This window comes from Anser cygnoides, chromosome 3, assembly GCF_040182565.1.
Source record: "Anser cygnoides isolate HZ-2024a breed goose chromosome 3, Taihu_goose_T2T_genome, whole genome shotgun sequence".
Taxonomy (NCBI): domain Eukaryota; kingdom Metazoa; phylum Chordata; class Aves; order Anseriformes; family Anatidae; genus Anser; species Anser cygnoides.
The window spans coordinates 76563797-76590690 of NC_089875.1; positions in this window are offsets into that span (position 1 = coordinate 76563797).

A 26894-nucleotide genomic window follows, 5' to 3' on the forward strand; every position below is an offset into this window, starting at 1 on the left:
CTGGTGTTTTGGTGTTTTGCGAATTTTCTTGACACAATATTGAACCTGTTTATGCATTAGTCATTGGCCTTCACAGATGGCCTAAGAAATGACTCCACATTCCCTAATCTTGACAAAAGTATGCCCACAATTTGAACATGGATTAAATCAAGTAAAAAGGGCTATTTTTCAAAGCAAGTTTCAAATGCACACCTCTAGGATAGGTATGCACTGTAAATTTTTTTAAAAGTCTGCTGGGTTGTTTTATTGATTTTTTTTTTTTTTTTAATTGCCTATACTACAGAAAGAAGCATTTAGGATAACTAAAGAAAGGACTGAAATGATACTCAAATCTCTATCCAATGTTCATCCCATTCCTGTCCCTAAAAGGCGAGGCCCTGGGCAACATGATCTAGTGGGTGTCATTCCTGCCATGGCATTGAAACTGGATGATTTTTAAGGTCCCTTCCAACCCAAGCCATTCTATGATTCTATTTGATCATAGCATTGCTGTTTGATATCTACTTATTTTTCTAGAGCTTTAACTTCATGTCTATAAAACATATTATTCAATATATTCTAGAATATTTGGGGATAAAATCGACCCAATATTAATTATATTTATAATTATATTAAATTATATTTATAATTTATAAATATAATTAATTATATTTATAATTATTTTATATAGAAAAAGCCTGGAGAAGAGGAGGCTCAGAGGCAACCTTATCGCTCTCTATAGGTACCCTAAAAGAGGCTGTAGTGAGGTAGAGATTGGTCTGTTCTCCCACATGCCCAGTGTGCCCAGGGAACTGGTTGAGTCACCATCCCTGGAGGTATTTAAAAGACGTTGAGATGTAGAGCTTAGTGATACGGTTTAGTGGAGGACTTGTTAGTGTTAGGTCATAGGTTGGACTAGATGATCTTGGAGGTCTCGTCCAACCTAAATGATTCTGTGATTCTGTGGTTCTGTAATTTTTTTTTTCTTTCTTTATAAAATGATCTTTTGCCTGGTTTTATACTAAAAGTTGGGTCCTAAAAAGTGTTAATATGTCTTTTTGTTTGTTTGTTTGTTTGTTATTGCAATACAAAAATATCAGATAGTTCCCTCCTTGTAAACTGTTTACTTCCTCTGATAGGTTGTGAGGGCTCTTACTGAACTATGGTCTGTCATGTCAGTGTATCCTACTAGAAACCCTTAATCCGTGCATTATTGAAACATTTAACAGTTTTGTCTGACTGCATATGAAATTATGCAATGATATAACAGAAAGTGATACCTATTAAATGCAAGATTACGTGATGTCAGATATCGTAGTAGAGACTTTCCAGCAGTTAATCCACAGTTAAACTTGTCGCTATATAATCCTTATCCACCATGGCATTACTGGAAGTATATTCCAATAAATTTCAATTGCTTGGTTAAAGCAGTTCTTGTTTCTCAGATGCAAGGACACAATCACTTTGGCAGAAACTGAGCACTTTTAGTCTGAGTACAAAATAAGCACAAAGTAATCTGAGTATAAAATAATAATATAAATAGACTAATGTGAGTATGCCCTAATCTCAGTATAAAACATAATGAGACAGTGTGATGGGGCAGGGGAGCAGAGGGTTGTGGGGTACGACACCTGTATTTCATGACAAGGTATTTTCAATCTGACCCGACTTTGGAAAGAATTGAAAACAGTGTTTTATTGCTGTGAGTGAAGCTTTCCTTACCTCACTGAGTGAAGCCTGACTATTATTCTTAAAATTTAATGTAAATTTAATCCAGTATTCACTTTGGCCACTTCCCAGTAAAATAAACCTTTCCAGCTCTCTGACTGAGAGACAAGTTCTCACGGACTGGCCAATGCTGAGAGTGTTAAACAGCTTTAAGCCTCTGTAGAAGGATGGGAACCTCCAGGCTACCTTTTGGAAATATCTCTGCTCTGCACTAACTCCCAGCTGAGTCCCAAGTATGCTAGCTAGCAAAGGCCAAAGGCATGCCAATGAAAAAGCTAACAGTAAAGCAGCATGGATCATTGCAGGTCAGTGCTCGTGTCTCTGTCCTGGTCTTGTTTAGTTAATTAGCATAGACATAGTGTCAGGACATGAATTATGAAAGTAATCTACAGTCATTGGAAAGACAAGTCCTTTCAGAGGGCAATTCAGAGCTGCACAATAATGTTCTGAAACTGCATCAAAAATAAGAGTCAACTAATCAGCTTTATGTGCCTCTTTTCCTAACGTCTTCTGCTGAGACCACACGCCTTTTCATTTGCTAACGACATAAGCAATTATACATAGAGCTGTCACTGTCTTCAACAGAACCTTCCAAACTACAAAGAACCCACCTCCAGGGCTCCCCAAACACTGCCAATGGCCCATGGCATGGTTGTGGCCCAACCCTGTCACCAGATGCCCAGTGCCCAGAGCTGGGTCTGCTCCCAGTGTGCCCCAGCCTGTCTTGCTTCCTGGTGGGGGTCATGCTGGACCAGCTCCAAGAGAAGTTCATCCCTTACTCTACACAGATAGTTGCTGATTCTATGCAGAAGTTATGTTTTTATTTTCTTGTATTTACTCATAATCAAATGCTGTATGTTTCGATTGTCATGAAGGCATTATTTCCTTGGTATCAGACAGTCACAGTATGCTTTTAATTTTTTCAAGGGATCCAGACTACGTCCTTAATCTGAGCTGTAAATCCTCCCAGTAATAATGACACATTACCTGTGAGTCTTAGTATGAAATGCCTCCAAACTTCTGTGCTTGCTGTTCATATTTTGACTGGTCATCCTCAGTAGGCCCTTTATGCTGGTTTAGCACCAGTAAGTAAAAATACATCCCTGCCACTCCCTCACTCCAACACCTCAGAAGGGCAGGGGGAGAAAACACCATGAAAGAAAAAGCTCATAGGTTGAGATAAGGACTAGGTAGAAATTGCTCACTAATTATTGTCAGGGACAAACAATCTCAGCTTTTGTTAGACTCAGCTTTTGGTAGATTAATTTACTGCCAATTATTAACATGATAGAGTCATAAGAATTGAAAGCAAACTAAAAACACCTGCCCTCCACCTCCTTTCCACTACCTCATCCCCCCAAATGGCACAGAGGAATGGGAAATGAGGGTTGCAGTCAGTCCATTACACTTCATCTCTGTCACTCCTTCATTCTTTTCTCCAGCTCCAGCATGGGGTCCCTCCCATGGCAGGTAGTCCTTCGGAAACTGATCCAGTGTGGACTTTCCAAAGGGTGCAGATCTTCAATAACTTCTCCAGAGTGGATCCACAACAGGTGGCAGCTTCTGCCAAGTGACTTGCTCCAGCATGGTCTCCTCTCCATGGGCTGCAATTCTAGCTAGAAGTTTGCTTCTGCCTGGGCACTCCATGGGCTGTAGATTCCTTCAGGTCACATCCACCTGCTCTGGCATGTGTTTTCGCATGTGCTGCAGCATGGAGGTCTGCTCCAAATGGTACTCCATGGGCTCCAGAGGGACAGCCTGCTCCACCGTGATCCTGTCCATGGACTACAGGGGAATCTCTGCTCCAGTGCCTGGAGCACCTCCTGCCCTCCTTCACTGACATTGGTGTCTGCAGTTTCTTATAATTTTTTCTTACTCCTCTTTCCAAGCTGCTGTTGTGCATTTTTTTTTTTTTAACTTGTTCTTAAATATCACAGAGGTGCAAATGACATCACTCATTGGCTCAGCTTTGGGCAGCGGTGGGTCCCTTTTGGAGCCAGATGGAGCTAGCTCTTACCTAACATGGTGCAGCTTCTGCTCTCTTCTCATGCCTGGTCACCCATGCATCACCACCCCACTCTCACCTCCCCCAGCCAGCCCCAGTTACCAAAGCCATTCCACATAAACCCAGTACAGTGCTAGCGTGTCTGAACAGCAAAACTAAAGATGAATATATTCTTCCAATGGAAAATTTAAGTAGTGGCTTAATTCTTTTTGCTGGTGATCATGGTTGGGCCATACTGAAAAATTCCTTGTTTTTTGCTCACTTTTACACTGGTGAATCATATAAAGTACTCCATGGTATAGATAAAGGATACCCTGCCACCAGCATGGTAAACTGATACATTTCATTCCGTGTGATACCTGGAAAGGCTGCATGTCCTCCAGGGCCTTCTCCACTTTAAGACAAACTAAGAAACTCTCCCAGTAACATAGTCCTTTTAATATGTTAGAATGTTCTTTTATCATCAAAGCTGAATTTAAGAAAAATATATATGATTTTATCAAATTTTTCTTTCAATACCACATCCATTTGTCCTCTTAAGTTGAAAACTGGACAAGAACAGGGAGTCTTAAAATGGCGCATATCAATCATTTGTGTTAAATGATTTTTGTTATATTCAGCAAGGAAATAGAAAACTCCTGTATGTTGTTATCAACTTCTGGATAAGCCCAATGAATGCTGAATTGTCAAGCTCCGCCCCCCCCACCCCCCTCTTCCCGCCTCTCCCACTCCCCAAATATTTCTTCTTGTTTTAGACAGTCTGAGCAGGCTGTGTCTCTGAAGACTCTGAACTCTTCCATTCTTTCTGCCCATTGCAAGGGATTGCAAGATACTTACCTGGCCAGGTGTCCTGATTTTGGCTATGACAGAGTTAATTTTCCTCTTAGTAGAAAAATAGTACATTTACGATGGTGCTGTGTTTTGGATTTAGGATGAGAATAGTGTTGATAACACACTGATGCTTTAATTGTTGCAGAGCATTGCTTACACTAAGTCAAGGACTTTTCATCTTCTTGTGCTGTCCTGCCAGCAAGAAGGCTGAGGGTACACAAGAAGCTGGGAGAGGACAGACCCAGGACAGCTGACCCAAACTGGCCAAAGGCATATTCCATACCATGTGATGTCATGCTGAATAATTACTATGGAGTGGCTGGCTGGCATAGGGCGGAACCGCTACTTGGGGACAGGCTGGGAATCGGTCAGTGGTTGGTGGGCAATTGCATTGTACATCACTTGCTTTGTACATATTATTATTGTTACTATTATCATTGTTATTAGTAGTAGTAGTATTCATTTCTCTTTATTTGTTGTCCTACTAAACTGTCTCAACCCACCAGCTTTTACTTTTTTTTTTTTTTTTTTTTTTTTTTTTTCTTTCTAAATCTCTCCCCTATCCCACTGGGAGTGGAGGAGTGAGTGAACGGCTGTGTGGTGTTTATCTGCCTTCTGGGTTAAACCACAACATCAGGCAGCCTGTTCCATAAGTCTAAATGAATGAACTAGAGGAGGAGTAGTGCTCAAGTTAAAGTCTGTCCCACTCTAGCATGTTTTCAAGTGGCACTGTTGCCATGCTTTTGGCCAATGCTGAGTGCCAGTCTCATAGTGCTCAGGTTTGGTCATAGATACTGGGAATCAAGAACCTAAACTCATGGACAGTACAGTTAAAGCTACTTAGGAGAGGAAGAAAGTTTGCCACACTGGTATGAGATGCTCTAACTCAGGGTTAGGCAGCAGATTTTTGCCTGCTTTATCTACTTGTACAAACGCAACCATAGGAAAAAAGGCAATGAACTGTAATCATGAGTAGGCACTGCAGCACTCAAAGGCATTTTATTTGTCAAATGAAAATACTGTGTTTTCACAAAACACCAAAGGATTTCACTAAGAGTCTTTTATTTCTGTCTAGTGTTCATTTGTGTATCCCTTCTATTTCCAAACTTGTGGACTTGATCTTCTGGAATGTGCAGAAATCCAATATCTGTTTTAACTGGTGTGTACCCAAGTACTTTTTAGTCTTGCAGAGTTTTCAAAGCACAGTAGTGGAGTAGCAAAGGAGAGATACAAATTAGAAATAGGTGATAAATAAGTCTCTAAAATTTAAAATGCCTTAAAGAATGGCTGAAAAAAGTGTTGGATGAATTCATGTCAAATTCTCCTTTCTTTTTCTCTTGAAGGCAGATACTGAAAAACTTTTGTATACCTCTTCAGCTTGTCATCTCTTAAACATGTAGGTTTAAAATTTACATCAAATGAAGATCTTCTCTAAAATACTAGCCTATAGGAGAAGATATAGAAAAAAAATATTAAAATAATAAAATCTCTATCATATTTGTCAAAAACAATGCAGATTTATAGATTTTATTTTACTTATCATCAATGTCTTCCTTATTCAAAAATGGCAACTTACAAATTCTCCAACAATACATCTCCTTCAAAACACCATGTAAACAAAAACAAAAGATGTGTCAGTATAAATGCTTTTCTTAAGTCATATGAGTAATCAAAGTGAGATTGAGTTTTAATGAATATTGATTATGTTTCTATTAGATATTTAAGTTGCATACTACATTATTGAATAAGTGAATGAGGTTTCTTTAAATAATTTATACAGACCATGAGAAAAATGGTATCCAATTTTGTTAAGTATTTCTAAAATTAAAACAACAAATTTTCTTTCATGCAATGTTTACCCCTAAAACAAGAGAAACAGAAAGAATCTGTGAGACTCTTAACTGAATCCTGATGCAAAATACTTAGGGGTAAAAAATCAAAGAGCATCAAAAACTTCATCTGTCCAACACTTTCTGTGCTTAGTAAAGCTCTAAGATTTTTTGAGTTGTAAGTGGATATCATGGATGTAAATAATGTCAATGGTGGAAACTCTAAGAATATATAAGAGCAAAAATATTTAAATTTCTTGTGAATTGTTCACATTAAAATCCTTTATTAAGTGTTAATGAAGAATATTTTCCTAAGAGAAGTTTGAATCTTAAACTCATTTAGTTTTTCAACTTATAATTTTGTTAGTTTTTGTTACATTTCAAAATAACAGATTTCTCCTGGAAATGGAACAAAATCTTTTTTCCATATTGTAATTATTCCTATTAAAATATTTGATTTAATAAGACTTTAAGCAGGTGTTGTGCACACAAATTGCTATATAACAAAAGGATTAGCAGATATTCTGTTTTGAGGTTTTAATACCATTTTAATATAGTAATCTTTAAAATTATCTATTTCTGATACAAGAAAATCAATGAATCATCGAGAATCATGATAATCAACAAAGGTAAAAGTGGCATAATCTATTCTTTTGAAATATGTATCAGAGATGTAAATTTTAAAAGAATGTTTTACATTCCTCTCTCTCTCTCTCTTTTTTTTTTTTTTTAATTTTTATTTTAGTATAGCCAACAGAAGATAATAATTGCACTTATAGTGGTAAAGGGGGGGAAGTAGTTTTTCAGTGTATGTTTTAAATTTAAATATAGAAAAAGATTAAAAATGTAAAATTCATTTAGAAATGACATTGACATCAATATCCATTTTAAGATACTGTTTTCAAACACATGGTCTAATTTAGATACTGGACAGGGAGTTTATCCTCTGTTCAGCTGTTATATTTTTCAGATTTCTTTTGTGAATTTAGTTCTGTCACTTGATCTCAATTTCCTGTTTGAAAAATAGTGTTGATAATTCTATACTTAGCAGAAGTAAATTAAAAATATGCATCTGTGTTTGAATTTTTCCTTTATTTATGTTCGTATAGCGCACAGATGAGAGTAGTGGACTAACCACTGTTAAATTTCTATAGGCAGAATTGCTAAGGATGAGGTTTGAAAAATTAGGATGAAATTTCTTTTGGGATGCTGACTATAATCATATAGTCATAGAATCGGTTAGGTTTGAAGGGACTTCCAGAGATCATGTATTCCAACATCCTGCCCAAAACAGGTCCAGTTACAGCAGATTGTTGAGGGTTATGCCCAGTCAAGTTCTGGCTGTCACCGAAGAAATAGATTTCCCAGTCTCTCTAGGCAATATATTCCAGTAATATGTAGTGATTTAGATGGTCTTCTAGAAGGGAAATATGCAAAGAAAGGACATGGTCAGAACATATGGACAAGACTCATTAACCTCAGGCAGATTTTTGCTACTTCTAGGTATAGTCTGCTTCTTTTTGCATATCCTGTATAAACACATTTTGTTACAGATACAATAATCTACAGCAATAACAAATAAAAATAGCAAATCTCTGACTCTATATTCCATTATAAAATTTCAATGTCTGTATCATACTCAAATTTTGCAGTCAAAACGCATCTCCTGTTGTTTTATACGACTCCCTTAAAAGTAATAATACGAAGACAACATTCAGAGTAATAAATATAAGAACCTGGTCAATGGCCAGTAGAAATTTCTGCCAAGATCTCCTTTACCTTAATGATCTTCGAATCATGTTATTTAGCAATAACATCATATGTTATGTTTGTTTCTTTACAGTGAAGCACATGGGATTTATGTATGAGTGTGCTGAAATGTTTTGAGGAATTTCATAGAAGTTAAATCACTGTAAAACACAAAAAAGAAACTAGATCTAGTCATTAATGTCTCTGATAGCTTGTTGCATTTTAGCACTATTTTGTCTGAGAACTTTTTTTGCATCTGTTTTTAAATAACATTTCAAAATTCTTTTTTTTTTTACATTTTGTTTTATTTTTTTTAACAAGAAAACTATAGAATTTTATTGCAAACATAATTTGTATTAAAGCAAACCTAAAAATTAACTTCAGAAAAAGAAAAATCTAACTTGCAAAGCAGATACACATGACTGTATTTTGGCACAGCTTCTTTCTTCCAGTATTTTCTTCCAATATTTTACTATACTTTATAATTATGTATGTATAACTATGACTTTATAATACTTTACTACTACCTCTTTGTACAGAAGTTAATTTGTGTTTGCACAGTTCTAATTCGAACATTATTATCTGTCATGCTCTGGAAATAATTAGTAATAATATTAGTGAATAAACAATGAATCATCAAGAACAATGTGTTTTGGAACAGAAAGTATCTAGATATATGTGTGGTTATGCAACAGTTGGAAGAATTCTTCAAATGTGACCTATATATGAACTAAGAACTTCATGCATAATATCTTAATGCTGTTTAGGAGGCAGAGTTTGGACACTGTGAAGAGAAATAATCGGCTTATCCTAACGGAGTATTCATTTTTAACTGTTCAGCCACCCTGAGTATCAATATTTTGTAGAAAATAAATTGCTAAATGTACAACTACAAAGTACAATCCTGTAAGTGATTAGGCTAAAATTCACAAAGGTACTCAAAACTGGGCAAGGTTTCAGAAGGAATAGGAATAATGCTTGAAAATTTACCCCTTTAGCTTAGCAGATATCTTCTCATTAGAAAAGGCCTACACACTTATGAGTTAGGTCATGTATGTGTAATACATTTAAATAAGGAAGCAAGATATAATGAGTGGTGATTTGTTAAACTTGACAGTCTATGAGCAATTATGTCAATTTGAATTCAGAAATCATCTCTCATGGGAATAACACAGTGGAAAACAACTTAATTTAGACTTTCAAAAATATTTTGAAACCTCCCCCTTCCTTCCTGACTTGCAAGATTTTTTTTTTTTTTAACAAATTATTGTATCAGTCTAATTAATTGAACTTATTTGCAAACAAAGCCTTTGTGTTATCAACAATAAGTAATGGTGTATAGCTCTGTTAGCACATTCAAGATACAGCCACATAAATCTTAAGAAGTTAATAAACAGAGCTGTCACTGTAAATGCAATAATGTGCAGACTTCTCTGTGAATACTTAAGAACCAACATGTGCAGATTGTGATAGTGCCAGGAATGGTCTTCTTTCTCCTCATCCTTTCATTTCTCCACACTGATAAACTGCAACGAGCCTCTTCATTCACATAAGAGAGAAAGTCTCAGTAGCTTCTAGGCTTTTAGTGAACCTTGCCACTAAATGAATGACACTTATTCAAGCATCATTAAGGTGTGCCACTTACTGCAATAACAGCCAAAATGTCTCTGTGGCTAGTGTCAATGTATGACTTCTAGTAGCTCTTATTGTGGATTAAGAAGGCATTTAAGGCACTAAGGTATGGTTGTCACCTTGAACAGTAAAATACTCTGGTATTTTGGGAGACCTGCATAGGGACACATTGACTTATTTAGTTGTATGTCACGTGATCATCATTAACATAGTAAAACTTATTTATAAGATTTTTAAAAAGAGAAGTAAGAAAAATAACAAGATTGTATTAAATGAGACTTTTACTTTAACGATCATCCTAATTCCAAGTCCTTCTGGGTACAGAATCACAGAATCATGGGGTCCAACCCCCCTGCCAAAGCAGGTTCCTTAGAGCAGGCTGCCCAGGTAGGCATCCAGACGGGAAATACACACTATTCAACTTCATTAAAAAAATGTGTATATGTATATATATATATATATATATGTATATATAGTTTCAAATTCATTTGGATGTCATTAAAATTTTCATTGTATCTACTCTGTTTACAGGAAAGACAGTGAGTTGAAATGGGCTGATCCTCATTTTTATTTTCATGTTGTTGAGGTTAACTTTTGTTTCCTTGAAAATAACAGAAATACATGTAAAAACAGAGAAAAGCATAGCATATCTAGAACACGCAGCTGCTTCTTACAAATTTATTGTTGGAAAATGGCAGGGTAAACCAGAAAGATGCAAACTTTTTAGCATTCCTAATAAGTTCCTTTTCTTATTGGAAAGCTATATGTTTGTAACCAAGAAGAAAAAGAAACAGCTAATTCTTCTGCACTTATAAACATGGAATAGATGAGTAATGTGCTGTCTTGAGGCAGATTTCTTTAAAAGGCAAAAACAAGATAGGCAGCAAGAAAAAAATGATAATTTAGGCTGCAGTACAGAGGAGGCAAAGAACATAAAGCACATGTCTCATAACAGGTAGTGCTGGAAAAGAGATCTCACGTTCAGAACCATGAAAATCTGAAGAAGTCACTATGTTTGTCAGAATCCTTGGTAAGGCTCATCCCTCTTGCCCATGCATTTTCCTCCTATCATTACTGAAAGGTTTAAATTAAAAAAAAAAAAAAAAATCTCATTGTCTCATTACTTTCTAGAATTTTCATTCATCAGTTGCAGTGTATTGCTTTGTTTCTTACTCCTCTTGTTTTCATGATGCAGTGTTAACACAGTTCCTAGAATTTATCAATAGTTGATTTGATTTGATATGAGCTTGCTTTTGTCTTTCATTTCTGTTAATCCTATGACACGTTTAATATATCAAGCTGCTCTGACCTGTTGCGCTATGCATAAAACCTATTCTCTTCAATCAGACAATCAGACAAACAGTTGTTTATGAAAACACTTCTCTTTGATTTTTTTTTTATTTTTACCACGAGGAAGAAGAAATATTATGGATAAATTTACTATATATTTTGAAGTCTCTAACATATGAAAAATGTCTTATTTCTCCTATGTACTGGGTCTGGCTGGGATGGAGTTAACTTTCTGAAGTGGCCCATACAGTGTTGTGCTCTGCTAGAACATAGCTAGAACTGTGCTCATAGCTAGAACAGTGTTGGTATTGCACTAATGTATTGGCAATTGCTGATCCGTGCTGGCATAGCATCAGGACTCTTTCCAAAGCCCCAGAGCCAGGAGGCTAGGGGTGGGCAAGAAGTGGGGAGAGGACATCACTCTAACCTAACAGCTGCCTTAACAGCAGCTGACCTAAACTGACCAGTGTGATATTCCATACTGTGTGGTGTCATGCTCACCAACAAAAGGTGGGAAAGGGGCAGGCGAGGTGGAGCTGTTGTTATAAAGATGTCTGTTCTCCCAAACAACCACTATGTGTACTGAGGCCCTGCTTCCAAGGATGTAGCCTAACATTGTTCATTGATGGGAAGCAGAGAATATTTTTTTTTCTCTTTCTCTCTGTGCTTCCATGCAGCCTTTGATTGTTTACTTGTTTTGTTTTGTTTGTTTTTGTTTGTTTTCCCTCTTTCTTTTCCCTTAAGTTAAATTATCTCAACCCGTGAGCTTTTTTTTTTTTTTTTTTTTTCCAGCATACTCTATTCTTCCTCTGTCTTTCTTTTAGGTTGTGGTGGAGTTGAGCTTCCCAGTAGAGTAAAAACACCACATCCTATCAGTTTAACATATTGTGGAAATAAAGTAATGAGGAAAAATAATTACTGGGTTTCTGTAGCACCTTACAATATCATGTTATTTATGGGTAGAACTAGTGAATTCCACTTTGACTAGGTAGTTTATCTTTTCTTTTCTAGTTCATTGTCCTGTACCATAAATTCTCTAAGTATGCTTTTATTGTCTTCTCTTCCCCTTCACTTTTTTATACACTGATTATGCAATTCTACACTACTTCCCCTACATCATATAGCTCATTAATCTGATACATGGGTGGCAAGCCAATATAGAGATATAAAACTACAGTTGCTTTAAGGGGATGAGCAGCTAGATGAAACATTAGTGAAACACATTCACAGGTAGCAACACATGTTGCCTCTGACAAATTGTTTCTGACAAATATCATCGTGGAATTGGTTGATAGAGTTGACAGAATTGGAAATTAGGTTTTGATCAGACTCATCAAAAACAATGAACACCTTTCTGTTGAACCCAAAGTCCACAGATCAAGGGAGAAAATATTTTTAGAGATAAGGGAATTGAAATACCCATGAAACTGAGCACTTTCAAAGAACAAGACAATGCCAACTTCTCAGAGAGGACTTAGCACATGGGTTAGTCAACTTCCAAAAAAAACCCTTCCACTTCACCATATATCTAGAAACCCATTTCAGACTTAGTGGATGCCATCCCCTTTATTCATGCATACATCACTGAACAGAAACGTTGCTGTTTTCCATTTTCTGCCTTCATGCAATCACTGGTAGAACCTCTTCTCCCCCAGACTGATCAATTTCTCTTTGCTGTTCATCTGCTGCATGAGGAAACAAGGAATGTTTTTTTGCTTGTCTTGTATTATTTATTTATTTATTTATTTATTTATTTATTGTTTTCCCTGTTTTCTCTGGGGAATATGAATACATTTTTATTCGTTTGACTTCATAGCATATCCTGAAAGCCACAGCTCTAATAATAAGGAAAGGCATGCATGGCAGAACCTGTGCAATATATGGGTGGTAACTTTTCCTATCTGTTTTCATTACATTAGTTATTTGAAGTTCACTATATTAACATAAACTCTGCCTTCAATCTGCAGAATGTCATGCTAACAGTTTTGCTTAATGGATTTTTTATCAGCATTTAAAGTCTTTGAATGGCAGACTGTTGTGGGAGATTGAGACACAAGAGAAATATTTGAAGTTGTAAAAACAAAAAAAAGTTTAAAAATAGTACTAAAGAAAAAAAAAACACTAAATAGAGCAACCAAAACAACAACAACAGCAAAACACAATTATATGAAAAGTGTCTAATGTCCATACCCTATGGATGCTGAATTTCTCTATTTTTATTTTTTATCTTTTTTGAAAGACAGGGGGACCATTTAGGTTATTTTTAGAATGGTATTTACATGGAAGAAAAGTTAAATTCTTAATTCTTGGGACCATATCAAGAATTTTCCAAAATAACGGTTTAGTAAATGAGCTCAGAAAGGTATCAGAAATAGATGAGGGAAACTGTCAGGATAGAAACAGCTGAAATGAGATCAGAGAGAGAATGTCAATTGATAGAAGATTTTAATCCAGGGAGAGCAGCACATTCCTGTCCAAAGACACTTTATTTATGCTTTATACTATTTTCTGTTGACAGTCCTGATATAATCAGGAAACAAAAACAAGTTAAGCTCCAAGTTAGGTATCTCTAAGGCAGTCTGTGAACTTTTTGTTTGTAAAAGTGGATTCAGTAAGTCACTAGAGAAAAAGTCAACTGCAACAATTTCCATACATAAAGATTTTCAACAGGCTACCAAGAGTGCTGCCCATTATTTTTCAACACAAATTTTCCTGTATACAGTAAACAAAAGCAGCTTTCAGGTTTGCTTCTTTTTATAATAGTGGTGTTAAAATGCAACTTAAACGTTCTTCACTGATGCCTGCCATACAGCCCACCTAGAACCATCTTTGTATTTGAGAATGGATAAAGTTGAGTCCAAATCCTAATAATTTTACCTGTTTTCAGAGATTTTTCAGAGAAAGTTTTAGCTCTCTAACTATAAGATGGCAGTGTGGACTGATCAAACTGCCCAGAACATTGGTCAGTTGAGGAGGATTTGTCAGATAATGACCTATTTAAAAACAAAAACAAAAACAAACATGCAGCATATTAAGCATAATCTTAATTTCATTATGGCCCAGAGTATCATATTTTATTATCAGGTTTTGAACTGCATAATTTTATTTATTGTTGTTGCTGTTTGTTTGTTTGTTTTGTTTTGTAAAAAGCTGTGCAAGACAGAAGTATCCTACAGTTACAGGAAAAAATACAAGAAAAGAAAAATTCAAAATGTTTGCACAAAAAACAATTCTGCAGCCAACAGTATATTTTGGTATCCACTTTTTTTTTTTCTTTTTGGAGTGGAATGGAATAAAAAATATTCTATAGAAATTGAATAGAGTAGAATAGAGTAGAGTAGAGTAGAGTAGAGTAGAGTAGAGTAGAGTAGAGTAGAGTAGAGTAAAAATGAATAGAATAGAATAGAATAGAATAGAATAGAATAGAATAGAATAGAATAGAATAGAATAGAATAGAATAGAATAGAATAGAATAGAATAGAATAGAATAGAATAGAATAGAATAGAATAGAATAGAATAGAATAGAATATTTCAGTTGGAAAGGAACTTCAGAGATCATCTAGTCCAACTGCCTGACCTCTTCAGGGCTAATCAAAAGTTACAGCATATTAACACCCAAATGCCTCTTGAGCACTGACAGGCCTGGGTCATGAACCACCTCTCTAGGAAGCCTGCTCCAGTATTTGACCACTCTCACGGTAAATAAATTTTTCCTAATGTCCAATACGAAAACAACTTTCTGCCATTCCCTTATGTTCTATCATTGGTTACCAGGGAGAAGAGACTGGCATCTCCCCCTCCACTTCCTCAAGAAGTTGTAGAGAGCAGTGAGGTCACCTCTCAGCCTTCTATTCTCCAGACTAGACAACCAAGTGTATTCAGTCTCTCCACATAGGACACCCCTTCCAGCTCTTTCACCAGCTTTGTTGCCCTCCTCTAGATGCTTTAAAGTATCTTGACATTCTTTTCATATTGTAGAGGCCAGAACTATACACAATATTAAAAGTGATGTTACAGCAGGGCTAAGTATAGCACCTCTTTTGACTGGTTGACCCTTCTGTGTTTAATGCACCCCAAAATGCAATCCCAAAATGCGATTAGTCTTCTTGGCTGCCAGGCACACTGCTGGCTCGTGTTGAGCCTGCTGTTGACGAGCACCCCAGATCCCCTTCTGCTGAGCTGCTCCCCAGCCAGTCATCTCCCACTCTGTACCTGTAATTTCTATATCAGAATTACTTTGAAGTGCATAAGACATGCATTTCTAGGTTTGTTTGTTTGTTTGTTTCACAATTTCCATGTTCTTAACTGATTTTTCTTTTTAAATAAGGGGAAAAAGAAATCCAGCAGAAGAGTTTTATGGTAGTTCTAACAAAGCATAATTTTCTGGGAAGGCATGGTTGAGAAAAGCCTTTACATGAAGTGCCAGAGAAAATGATACAGAGTTTTCAATACAGTTTGAATGAAAAAAAATAAAACAACTCATGTCAGAGAGGTACTTTAACATGATGAAATTGATTCTGTCCATCCATTGAATGTTTTCTACAACAAGAATAAACTTGGTTTTAATCTAAACATCAAGGCATTACGTACTTCTACGTATGTCAAGCTATCTACTCTGATTGTCTAATGTAACTTGCACCCTTTAATACATAATTCATGTCATAGGAAGTGAAGCATTATCATTTTTTCAAGGGTAAAAGTGACTTTACCATATTTACTATTCAAGAAGAGTAGTGGATATTTCAGTTTCTAGTCTCAGAGTTTATAAATCAAATAAATGTTAAATGGTCACATTCATAAAAATCCTTCCATAAGAAAAAAAGAACAAGAAGCATCCTTGCTACTTATGGCTTTTTCTACTGCTTTTTAATTTTTGGTATGAATATGTTCCATGTGGGGAAAAAAAAACAAATAAAAAAGGACGAGGAAAATCACCAGATGACTTCATAATATCATAAGTTACAAGAAAATATTATCTTTGGTAAAAAGTTTATGCCAGCGGGAATGGAAAAAAAATGGTTAAATTGAGTTGATTTCAGATAATTTTTGAAAATATTTATTTTCTGATACACCTTATCTGCTACACGAGAACATTTCCCAATCATTTCTTCTCTTATTCTCTCAGTTGGAAAAGCTTTGCCTCTGGCTCACACGTTTTTTATGGCCTAGGTATATTATAGGATACACTTGTAAGGACATGCACTTTCCAGAAAGGTTAGATGAATGATTGAAATATAAAGCCAGATAAAATCAGACTTCATAGTAAACAAAATAACACTGTAGCAATAAGATGATAGCCAAAACACAGATCTGTACTATCATTTGAGATGGCTTGGGGTATTGTGCTTTACCCTTAGCTTCAACTCTAAAAAGGTACAAGTGTCTTACTAGTTCTGGGTCCTATTTACCTGCTTCTTGTCTTATATTTTCTAGAGCCTTTAAAATAGTACTAGTTGCCTGTATTTGGGCAACCAAGCCCAGAGGCTGGAGGCTGGAATGTAACTCAGTCAGATAGCTGAATGTAAACAACCACAGGCTCACTGGGGGGGAGGGGGGGGGGGTGGAGGGGGGGTGGGGTGGAGGGGGTGGGGAGGGGGCTGGAGGAGGAGAGTTGTAAAATAAAGACTTATAAGAATCAACAGAAATCAACAGGCACCTAATCAATACAGTCAATGGAGAAAGGAGGGTATTTAAAGTAGGAAACTAGTGGTGAGACACCACTGACTAAATGTTACGATTGCAGTTTAGATGGCTAGCGCAGTGGGCTCTACATGTAAGCATAATCTATCTTGCAATAGAATGTGTGTAGATATGTGTGTATATGTATCAGACAGCTAGAGATAATTATAAAGGGAAGGTTTAGAAGACTGTCAAATCAGAACAGTTTTAAACTATAAGACAACTTTTCTAACTTAACTCTTTAACTACACATTTTTTGTTAATAATTAGTTCTTACCAATAATAAGCAATGTCACTACGTATACAAAACCTGTTATTTTTGGACACTTAAAGTCTGTTGTGAGTATGCCATACCACAGAACTGATGTGTTTGCACTGATACATAGAATCATACAATCACGGAATGATTTGGGCAAAAAAGAATGTTAATAATCATCTAGCTCTGCACTCCTCTTCCTGGCCTCCCCCCATGTCACTAGCATGTGTATTTTGCAGTGACAAGTAGGCTCATAGCCACAGAGGTGATCAGGCTTGAGAGCTGTTCAATAAGAGAACAAGAGAACTGTTCAACGACAGAAGTATATTGCATAAATACTTATTCTACATGTTCCTGTCTAAATTACTATGCAGCATTGGTAGAAATCCCTAAAGAATTGCCATTAGATAGAATATTTATTTTAAGAAAAGTTTTCCTGTCCAATTGAAATTCTTTGGAGAAAACAAAATATTATCTTTAAGCCTTTTCTGCCTTTAAGGATATCACCAAAGAGATCTGGGAATCAAGTTCTTCTATGCATGCTGCCTAAGGCAGTAAACAGATAAGAGCAGATCAGATTACTCTCTCTCTATGGTCCAGTGAAGTTTTTGCAAATCAACATTGTAATGAAGTGTTATACATACACTCATCTTTTCCACAAAGAAGTCATAACTGAAATGATTAAACTTGGAGTGTGTTTAGGATACCTAATAAAGAAAAGTGAAAAGTTACTTCTTGAAAAAGGTGCATCTCTAAGAACTAAAATGCAGGAAATTAATGGTTTCAGAGTAATCTCTTTTCAGTGATGCTTTTCACTTTAATATCTCATATGTGCTAAGCATTTTGAAAGTGAAAATGTCAGCTGTTCAAGGAAAGTCCTTCAAGGTTCACTAGTGCGTAATACAGAAACAGAAAAATGGAAAGAATTTTACAAATGAATTTTATAATTCATTTACCAAATGAAAAGATCTGAATATCCACATTCAGTACAAATGAATATGCCATGATAGGGAAAACAGAAGTTTCTCTGAAGTTTCTTGAGTAGTGAGAGATAATGCAGCAGTGGTCATCACTACAGTATGTAGGCATTTTTTGTATTGATATGTCACTATTTCCACATGAGCAACAGGGAACTGATTCACAGTTGAGCTATAAAAAGATGCAAGCAGTGGGAACTCTGTTGCGAGGTGTCCCTTATTAATGTTAAGAGAAAGGGAAGTATTACAGGGCTGTTATATTGCTGATAAACTACTGGATCTTTATTTATTTACAATATATATTTCTTTATGCAAGAGTTTTGTTTAAAAAATCTATACACTATATTGGAACCAGAGCATTGTCTTCTGTCAATGACCTACCTCAAACTTGTTAGAACTAGTCAGAAAGTATAAGAATAAGCCTGGAGAGATTATCATGCTGCTCTGTAACTGAACTGTCTCTCACTATCACAGCTTTATGGGTATGTTTTTTGCTGCTGTTTTAGTTGTTGTTGTTTTCCCTCATACAATATATGTATATATATATTTAGTTTTTTTTCTACACAGAACTAACTGCAATGGATTTGCTAATATTCAGGCTTTAGTTAAGTTCTTTATGTTTTTGTGGTATGTTGTCTTTTTGCAAGTCATGGGAGTACAATTTCCCCAATTTGACACTACAGTTGTGTTTGTCTTTTTGAGGAAAATTGTGTTGCAAAGGTTATATAACAACTAAAAGGTCACAGAAAAGCTCAAAACTCTTTTTCAACACTGCTCCACCTGTCTTGCCAAATTCTAAAATGTCGTAATTGGACCTACTTAAGAATTCTAGTGTGGTTTCATGAATGTTTAGAAAGATTGATGCATATTTATATTTTCTCTTTTGTTTTCTTTAGAACAACAAAATACAATACTTCAAATTTGAAATCTACTTTGAACTGTGGAAAGATCATTTCAAAACATACTAGTAGGCAAAAAAAAAATAGATTATTGCCTACTTTTTGTCTGAGTTGGAGAATCTGTACATTCACATACCTTTACTTATATTTTGTGTAAACAGAACAGAGTCCTATCAGTCATTTTCTTTGTGATATATTTCAAGCAGTGTAAAGAGGAAGCAAAGTTGTTTTGGCTTAATTAATAAGCTACTGTTAACACTGGAAACTTAACTGATGAAACTGTGGGTAAGGTTAAGGTATAACAATATTTATAAAATATATATATAACATGATGATATATAATAAGAGACTTTTAGAGCATGTGTCTATATATGTGTATATATATGTATCATTTTTGCTTAACAGGTGAATAAAGGAGAAAATATAGATTTATTAAGCAGACAGCTCATGTACACATAGTAGTTTACTTGCACCATCAGGGAGGCAACTTATTTTGATGATTTAAATGTAATAATCTTTGGTCTAAATGTGTTTTTGATAAATCTGTAAACCTGTATATGAGTTCCCGGATTTTTTTTTTAGTTTTATTTTTTTTAATTAATAGATCCTCTTACAGTCATCTTAAAATAAACACACAAACATTCAAATGAACCATTTATGTTTTCCTGCATATGTCTGGAACATCATTAGGAGATCTTCTCTATAACAATATATCCTCTCACAAAACTTGGCTAACTCACCTGCTTAGATAAAACCTTGTTCTCTGTCCTAGTATGAGGCATTTTCAAAAATTCCACAATTTTAATGTAGGACTAGGAATAGGAAACAGCATATGCAAAATAAAACAGACCGAGAAGGCAGAGGAAAATCAGGTTACAGGGGATTATAGAAGCATTGTTTTGCAAGAAAGTGAGGTTTCTGGGGTTACTTCCCATTTTCTATAGATGTATCATGCATTGTTTTTGTTTCACAGTTCTTAATATATATCTGTACTTTCCATGAATGACAATAATTTATTAGGGCAGGGGTTGATGCTTTTAGGGTAGAAAATATATTGCCATGGTGGACAGCAGGGAAATATCCTGAGATAAATCAAGAGATTATGATAGTACTCAGATGCAGAACTTTTTTTTTTTTCTTCCCAAAATTTGTCTCCATTTTGACTACTCATTGAGCAAAGTGATATAAAAAAATTTAGACTGACAGTACATACAAAGCCCTGCTGATTTGTCTTTCCAATTAGTTTTGTTTTCAGGGTATTTGGAGAAGACAGAAAGAAAGAAGTTGAAGCATGAAAGCTGAGTTTGTTAATAGTTTTCTTTTTCCATGGTACCTTTATTTCCTCTTGCTTCAGTCTCCTCATGTAGAATTCACCTTAGCTCAATGCGGATGCCTGCGCGTCTGGGATAGTCACACAGGACACTTTACATAGTTGACAGTGAGAAGGAGGCAATTCTGCAGTTCAGTTTGTCTGATCTATTTAGACATCTATGTTGAGATAAGATGAATTTGTCTCTGAAAGTGCCTATTTTTCTCTTTCTCTATTGGCAATAAAGAGAGTATGAAGTCATTAGATAGGATATACATGTTTACATTGACATGTCTAAGCAAAGTGAGACAAATCCCACCCTTGTGCTCAGCAGGATGAATCACGTCAAAGCCATCATTTAGAAGAAATATATATGTAGAAGATATATGACTGCAAATACTTGTCTGTTATTTAGACTCTCCACTTTTTATGACACTAACTTTGAATGCATATTAATTTTTTAGTTACAGACTTTCTCTCCTTTATATATACACACACACATATATATAAACTTATAGATAACTGCTTTCTTATTGAGTATTTGAAGTACTAGAATTTAGACTGATGATTTTTATGCAGCATGTCATGGCATAAAACAAAAGAAGAAAAGTAACCAAGAAATATTACAAAATTTAATATATATATCTATCTGTAAAATATTCATATATATATCATGACTTCTAATCTTTATTGGTTTCAAGGACCTAGTCTGAAAGAAGATAAGCAACTTTCTGGATGCCTGAATTAAATTTCTGATTAAACTCTCCATTTATGTTCTGTTAAATTTCGCACATATTTTATTCTTTCTTGCTTTTGTCATGTTCACTATATATTCTGCCTGCAAATTTAAAATTATGTTCAATAGTACTATCGACACAAGAGCTATTCTTAAAGATTCTGAGCATGTTAGTTTCCTGAAATTTAATTTATTTCTTGTTCACCTTTTTTTTTTTTTCTGTCTTTCTTCCAAAAGCTGAGGTGAATAACATAATGCTAATGAGAAACTGAGATACTGTTTCATCCTGTAAATTATCATTTGTATAAAGTCCAGTTTATAACATCACAAGTACATTTAAGTACTTAGAAAAAATAAAACTCTCCATCCACTCTCCTGGGGCGTGTGCGTACACACACACACACACACACACACACACACACACACTCACACACACACATTCTGTAGTTATAGTAAATATTTATGTCCTGGTTCCAGTTAGGACAGAGTTAATTTTCCTCATAGTAGCTGATAGGGTGCTATGTTTTGGATTAGGATGAGAAGAGCGCTGATAACATGCTGATGTTTTAATTGTTGCAGAGCAGTGTTTACACCAGGCCAAGGACTTTTCAGCTTCTCGCTCTGTCCTGCCAGCGAGCAGGCTAGGGGTGCAGCAGGAGCTGGGAGGGGACAGACCCAGGACAGCTGACCCAAACTGGCCAAAGGGGTATTCCATACCATCTGACGTCATGCTAAACAATATATAGGGGTGACTGGCCGGGGTGGGGGGCCGGCTGCTCGGGGATAGGCTGGGCATCGGTCAGCGGGTGGTGAGCAATTGCATTGTGCATCACTTGTTTTTTACACAAGTGTAAAAAGTGTTTTTATTATTACTATTAATACTATTATCATTATCACTATTATTATCATCGTTATTATTATATTCCTGTCTTAATAAACTGTCTTTATCTCAGCTCACAGGCTTCACTTTCCCGTTTCTCTCCCCCATCCCAGAGAGGGAGGGGGGAGGGTGAGTGAACGGCTGTGTGGTGTTTAGCTGCCAGCCAGGTTAAACCACAACAATTTAATTTCAAACCCCTTTCACAGTATCACAGTATCACAGATTTCTAGGTTGGAAGAGACCTCAAGATCATCGAGTCCAACCTCCGACCTAACACTAAGTACTCCACTAAGCCATATCGCTAAGCTCTACATCTAAACGTCTTTTAAAGACCTCCAGGGATGGTGACTCCACCACCTCCCTGGGCAGCCCATTCCAATGCTTAATAACCCTTTCGGTAAAGAAGTACTTCCTAACATCCAACCTAAAACTCCCCTGTCGCAACTTTCGCCCATTCCCCCTCGTCCTGTCACCAGGCACGTAGGAGAACAGACCAACCCCCACCTCTCTACAGTCTCCTTTAAGGTAACTGTAGAGAGCGATAAGGTCGCCCCTGAGCCTCCTCTTCTCCAGGCTGAACAAGCCCAGCTCCCTCAGCCGCTCCTCGTAAGACTTGTTCTCCAGACCCCTCACCAGCTTGGTCACCCTTCTCTGGACTCGCTCGAGCACGTCCATGTCCTTCCTGTAGCGAGGGGCCCAAAACTGAACACAGTACTCGAGGTGCGGCCTCACCAGAGCCGAGTACAGGGGGACAATCACCTCCTTAGACCTGCTGGCCACACTGCTTCTTATGCAGGCCAGGATGCTGTTGGCCTTCTTGGCCACCTGGGCACACTGCTGGCTCATATTCAGCCGACTATCAACCAATACTCCCAGGTCCCTCTCGGCCAGGCAGCTTTCCAGCCACTCATCTCCCAGCCTGTAGCTCTGCTTGGGGTTGTTGCACCCCAGGTGCAGGACCCGGCACTTGGCCTTGTTGAACTTCATACAGTTGACCTCAGCCCATCGCTCCAGCCTATCCAGATCCTATCCTTTATGATTCTTATTCCTTTGTCCGGTTGTGGAAAACTGATATAATTATAGGTTGGTAAGAGGTTCTCTGTGCCAGAAAGCCTCCCTTGATTTTATAAGGTAATATTATTTTGTCCCACCTATTTTTTTCTAGGATACTGAAACCATGGTTAATTGTTAGTAAAAAGGAAACAAATTGATTATCTAAGAATACAATAGAAGTTTCAGTTGCTCACTGAAGTGAGTTATTTGCTCCAAGTGAGTTAGGCAAGTGAAATTATTAGGTCCCTTTAACAGTCTAGCATGACTTCAGTCTGGCAACTGTATCGTCATCAGCACGTCAGTCAGACAAATGTTTTATTTCTTATCAAAACTGTAATACAGTCACTCCAGAAAACTTCATAATATAACTAATAGAGACATGAAACAAATAGCAGATGCAAGAAATGGTTGGGCTTCTAAGGGAGCCATGTTCTCCAAATATTACTTAACGTTTCAGGCTTAGTTCTGTTAGCTCATTGCCTCAGTAGTGGGAAGCTAATACAACCTATACATAAATAACAATCTTGATTTCACATGCACTTAAACACTTCCATATATATATGCACTGTAATGTACAAATTTTTTTCAAGATATTCTCGACAAAGCACTTTACTCTGAGTATCTTTTATAAAGACATTGGCACAGTTTGGGTGGATAGAAGTTTAGTTTGAAAGTAGAAATAATGTTTTCTGATGCTTGATCATCTCATTGAAGTTTAAATCTTGGTTATAATCTGCTACCTGTAAAAAGGAAAGATGGCAGATCTATGTGTTTATACGTATTTCATGGTTAATGGTAAGGGGGAGGAGGAACACCCATAGACTTGCAAAAAGTTGAGGAATCTTTAAGCATAAAAGTCCTGACCACCGTGAGCACAATGAGTGGATGTGAAGTCCACAAATGTATCATAGAATCATCAAATAATAGAATCATTAAGGTTGGGAAAGACCTTCAAGATCATTTGGTCCAACCATCACCCTACTACCAATGTCACCCACTAAACCATGTCCCTAAGTGCCAGGTCCAACCTTTCCGAACCTCCAAAGGAAGAACAGGTTCCTGTAAACAGATGCTGTATGGAAGGCATAGCAAAATGGTAATAGACTGGACACCCTTTACAAGGCCCAATGAAACAAAATAGTGACACTAACTTTGTATGTAATAATCAAATGCTTATTTGCTTATTTATCCTGAACAAATCATCCTCAAGATAATTGTACTTGCACAAAGGAAGAAGCAGAAGTGCACAGCTTGGAGCAGGATGTGAGGACTTGTAGCTGAGTGAAGTGCAGGAAGCAGGGTCTTTTCCTGTTTGACAGTCTTATTGCTCCTCATCATACTGCCCCTCAGTCACTGCTCATCCAGGAAAACCACATTCTCACAAACAACAGAGAAACACAGATTTCACACAAGGGTCCACAACATTACATCTGTCACTTTTTTCCTGAGTGTTCAAAAAGCTATAAAGATGTATTGTTATTTATACTTTTCAGATTTTTACAGAGGACCTGCACTGAAATCAGATGCCAATTTGTCTAATTCTAGATAAGAACTGAGTTGCCTGTGTGTTTAAGCCTGGCTAATGCTTCCATTGGGAGGTAAACAGTCACCTTCAAACTGGCATTTTCTGAATGTTCTGAATATTTTCTAGATGCTGATCAGAACTACTTGGGAGGTGAACATGAAAGATGGCTTCTAGTTGTATTTTCTATGTGGAGATATTTCTGTTCTAGGTTTTTGCTATAAATCAGAGTTATGCTATTTCTTCTACATACTGAACTGTCATTGAGGCATTCATTGCTAAAGCATAATTCTCTCCCATCCTGCCTTTCCCTGGCCACACATCAATTTAGAGAAATTTAAGTTAGAAGAGCAGAACTAGTAACTTGGCAAATAGGCAACTCTTCCTGTAACTAGCCTTGCTTTAATGCTGTATGTCGTTAAGGAGACAGAACAAATCCTATGTGTCTGCATTTCCTCTAGCATTTGAGATAACTGTTACGATAAAATCCTGGACTGTGAAGCACTGATCTTTTAACTCATTTAATAAAATGGATAGAATAGCTTTATGATGGGATGTTGACTACCTACTTTAAATTCAAAATGCTATTGACTTCTTATCAAGTTGGAAGGACTTTTTTTTCCTCCTTTGGAACAGATCTTTTTTCCAGCTGAAATAGTGTGGTGAGCCATCAGAGATCAAAAGTTTACTCACAACTGCATTCTCTCTTGCTCTCTTTTCCAACTGAGAATGAGAAGTAGAAAATTTTGATTCGTGGAAAGATATTTGTCACCAACACATAAGATAACCACTTAGACTGGTGTCTATTTTCTATTATTATTTAATTATGTTAGTTTAAATATTACAGTATTGTGATGAAAAAGTAACTGGTCTGCACAGTAATTTTATTTGAATGGCTTTCCATTAATACTTAGTCTCAAGCTCTAAAGTTAAGCTAATGCAATATTGAAAATATGAATTAAGTAATTAACTTACAATAATTAAATATTATCAATGAAATTCTTTATTTAAATAATTTGCTTCATCAATTCTTTTTTTTTTTTTTTTTTTTTTATCTTACCTTTCCTCAATTGGAATTTGATCAACATCAAAAATATTTTTTACAACTACCACAGATTTCACTATTGCTGCCGAAGCTGAAGCCCTTTTTCTTTACAAATCAGAAGTCCATTTCTGATGAATCAACCTCTCTATAGTCATTTAGCACTATTGTTCAGAGTAAAACAAATTGCTGTATACACATAAGCAAGTTTTGATGATATAGACTCTAGTACAAATTTTAGACATAAACAATTGATAATTTCAAAAATAGTTTTGACTCAGTAAAGCTATCTGAATTATTTCAATTAAGTATATTTCTTAACAATGGAGTATACCAATGCAGAATCAACATCTGCTCCCAGTTCTTAGTTCACTAAACTGAGAGAGTTCCTGTACTTTTCTTGTATTCACCCAGAATGACATTTCTCAATACAATTTACTGCATACATATTGTCTGCAGAATTTCCAAAGATCTATTGATTTACCTGTTGTAATTTCATCTGCATAAAAAGTCACAGATCCAAAATATCCAAAGAAGCGGTTCGTAGGGTACCATATACTTTTGTTTGGTGAAAAAATAGAAAAAAACAAACAAAAAAAGTTTATTACCGTTAATAGTTTAGCAGCAACTACAGGATTGGCTGCCTCTACAAGTTAAACTTAAACTTTCTTCTCTTTGTGTCTATCCAGCTGCTCAATTTAAGGTATGTGGCTTGAATATCTATTTGGATAGATATTAAGAATGAACACATTAATTGTGATGTCAAGTCAGTAGTTAATATCCATTTATGGTTAATGGTAATAGGAAAAGACAGGTGAAGTAATTGTGCTATTATCTCAAGTGGAAGGAGGTACTTTTGTGTATTTTCGCTTTCATTTGGTAAGAAATGAGCTTGCATGGTCTTTTTTTGCTTAAAATTAAACATTTCAATTTATTCCCTATTTTCAAATTTAAAAAGCTATGTGGCTATGTAAATAACATAAAGGAGAGGGATAAAAGGGCGTGGGGGGGGGAGGGTGAAGGGAGAGAGAGAGATGAAAGATGAATTTTCTATCAACCCAAGAAGCCAGTTCACCCCCTTCAGCCATCAGTCTTATTATTGCTGTTTGCAGTAGAAATGTGAATGCCTGGTTGCATTCTGTACTAAATTTCCCAAAGTAAACAGGGATAATTGAAAGTGAAGGGGTGGGGAAAATATGTGGGGGAAAAAATAGTTTCCTTTTAAATGAATCAACGCCATATATATATATATATATATATATGATTGTTGTCATCTCTTATAAACTTGAATAGATTAAACTGAGGTCCTTAAATGGAGTTTCCCATCTATACCATTAGATTTAACCAGATTAACAGTAAAATTCTTGCAGTAAAATGTTCTCAAAAAGTAACCAAGCTAGCACATTATGGAAGTAAATGGTTCTGCACAGCTCCTAGAAAACTCTCATTTTACTGCTTCAGTTTAAGAACTTCCAGAAACCTTGTGTTTCGGTCCAT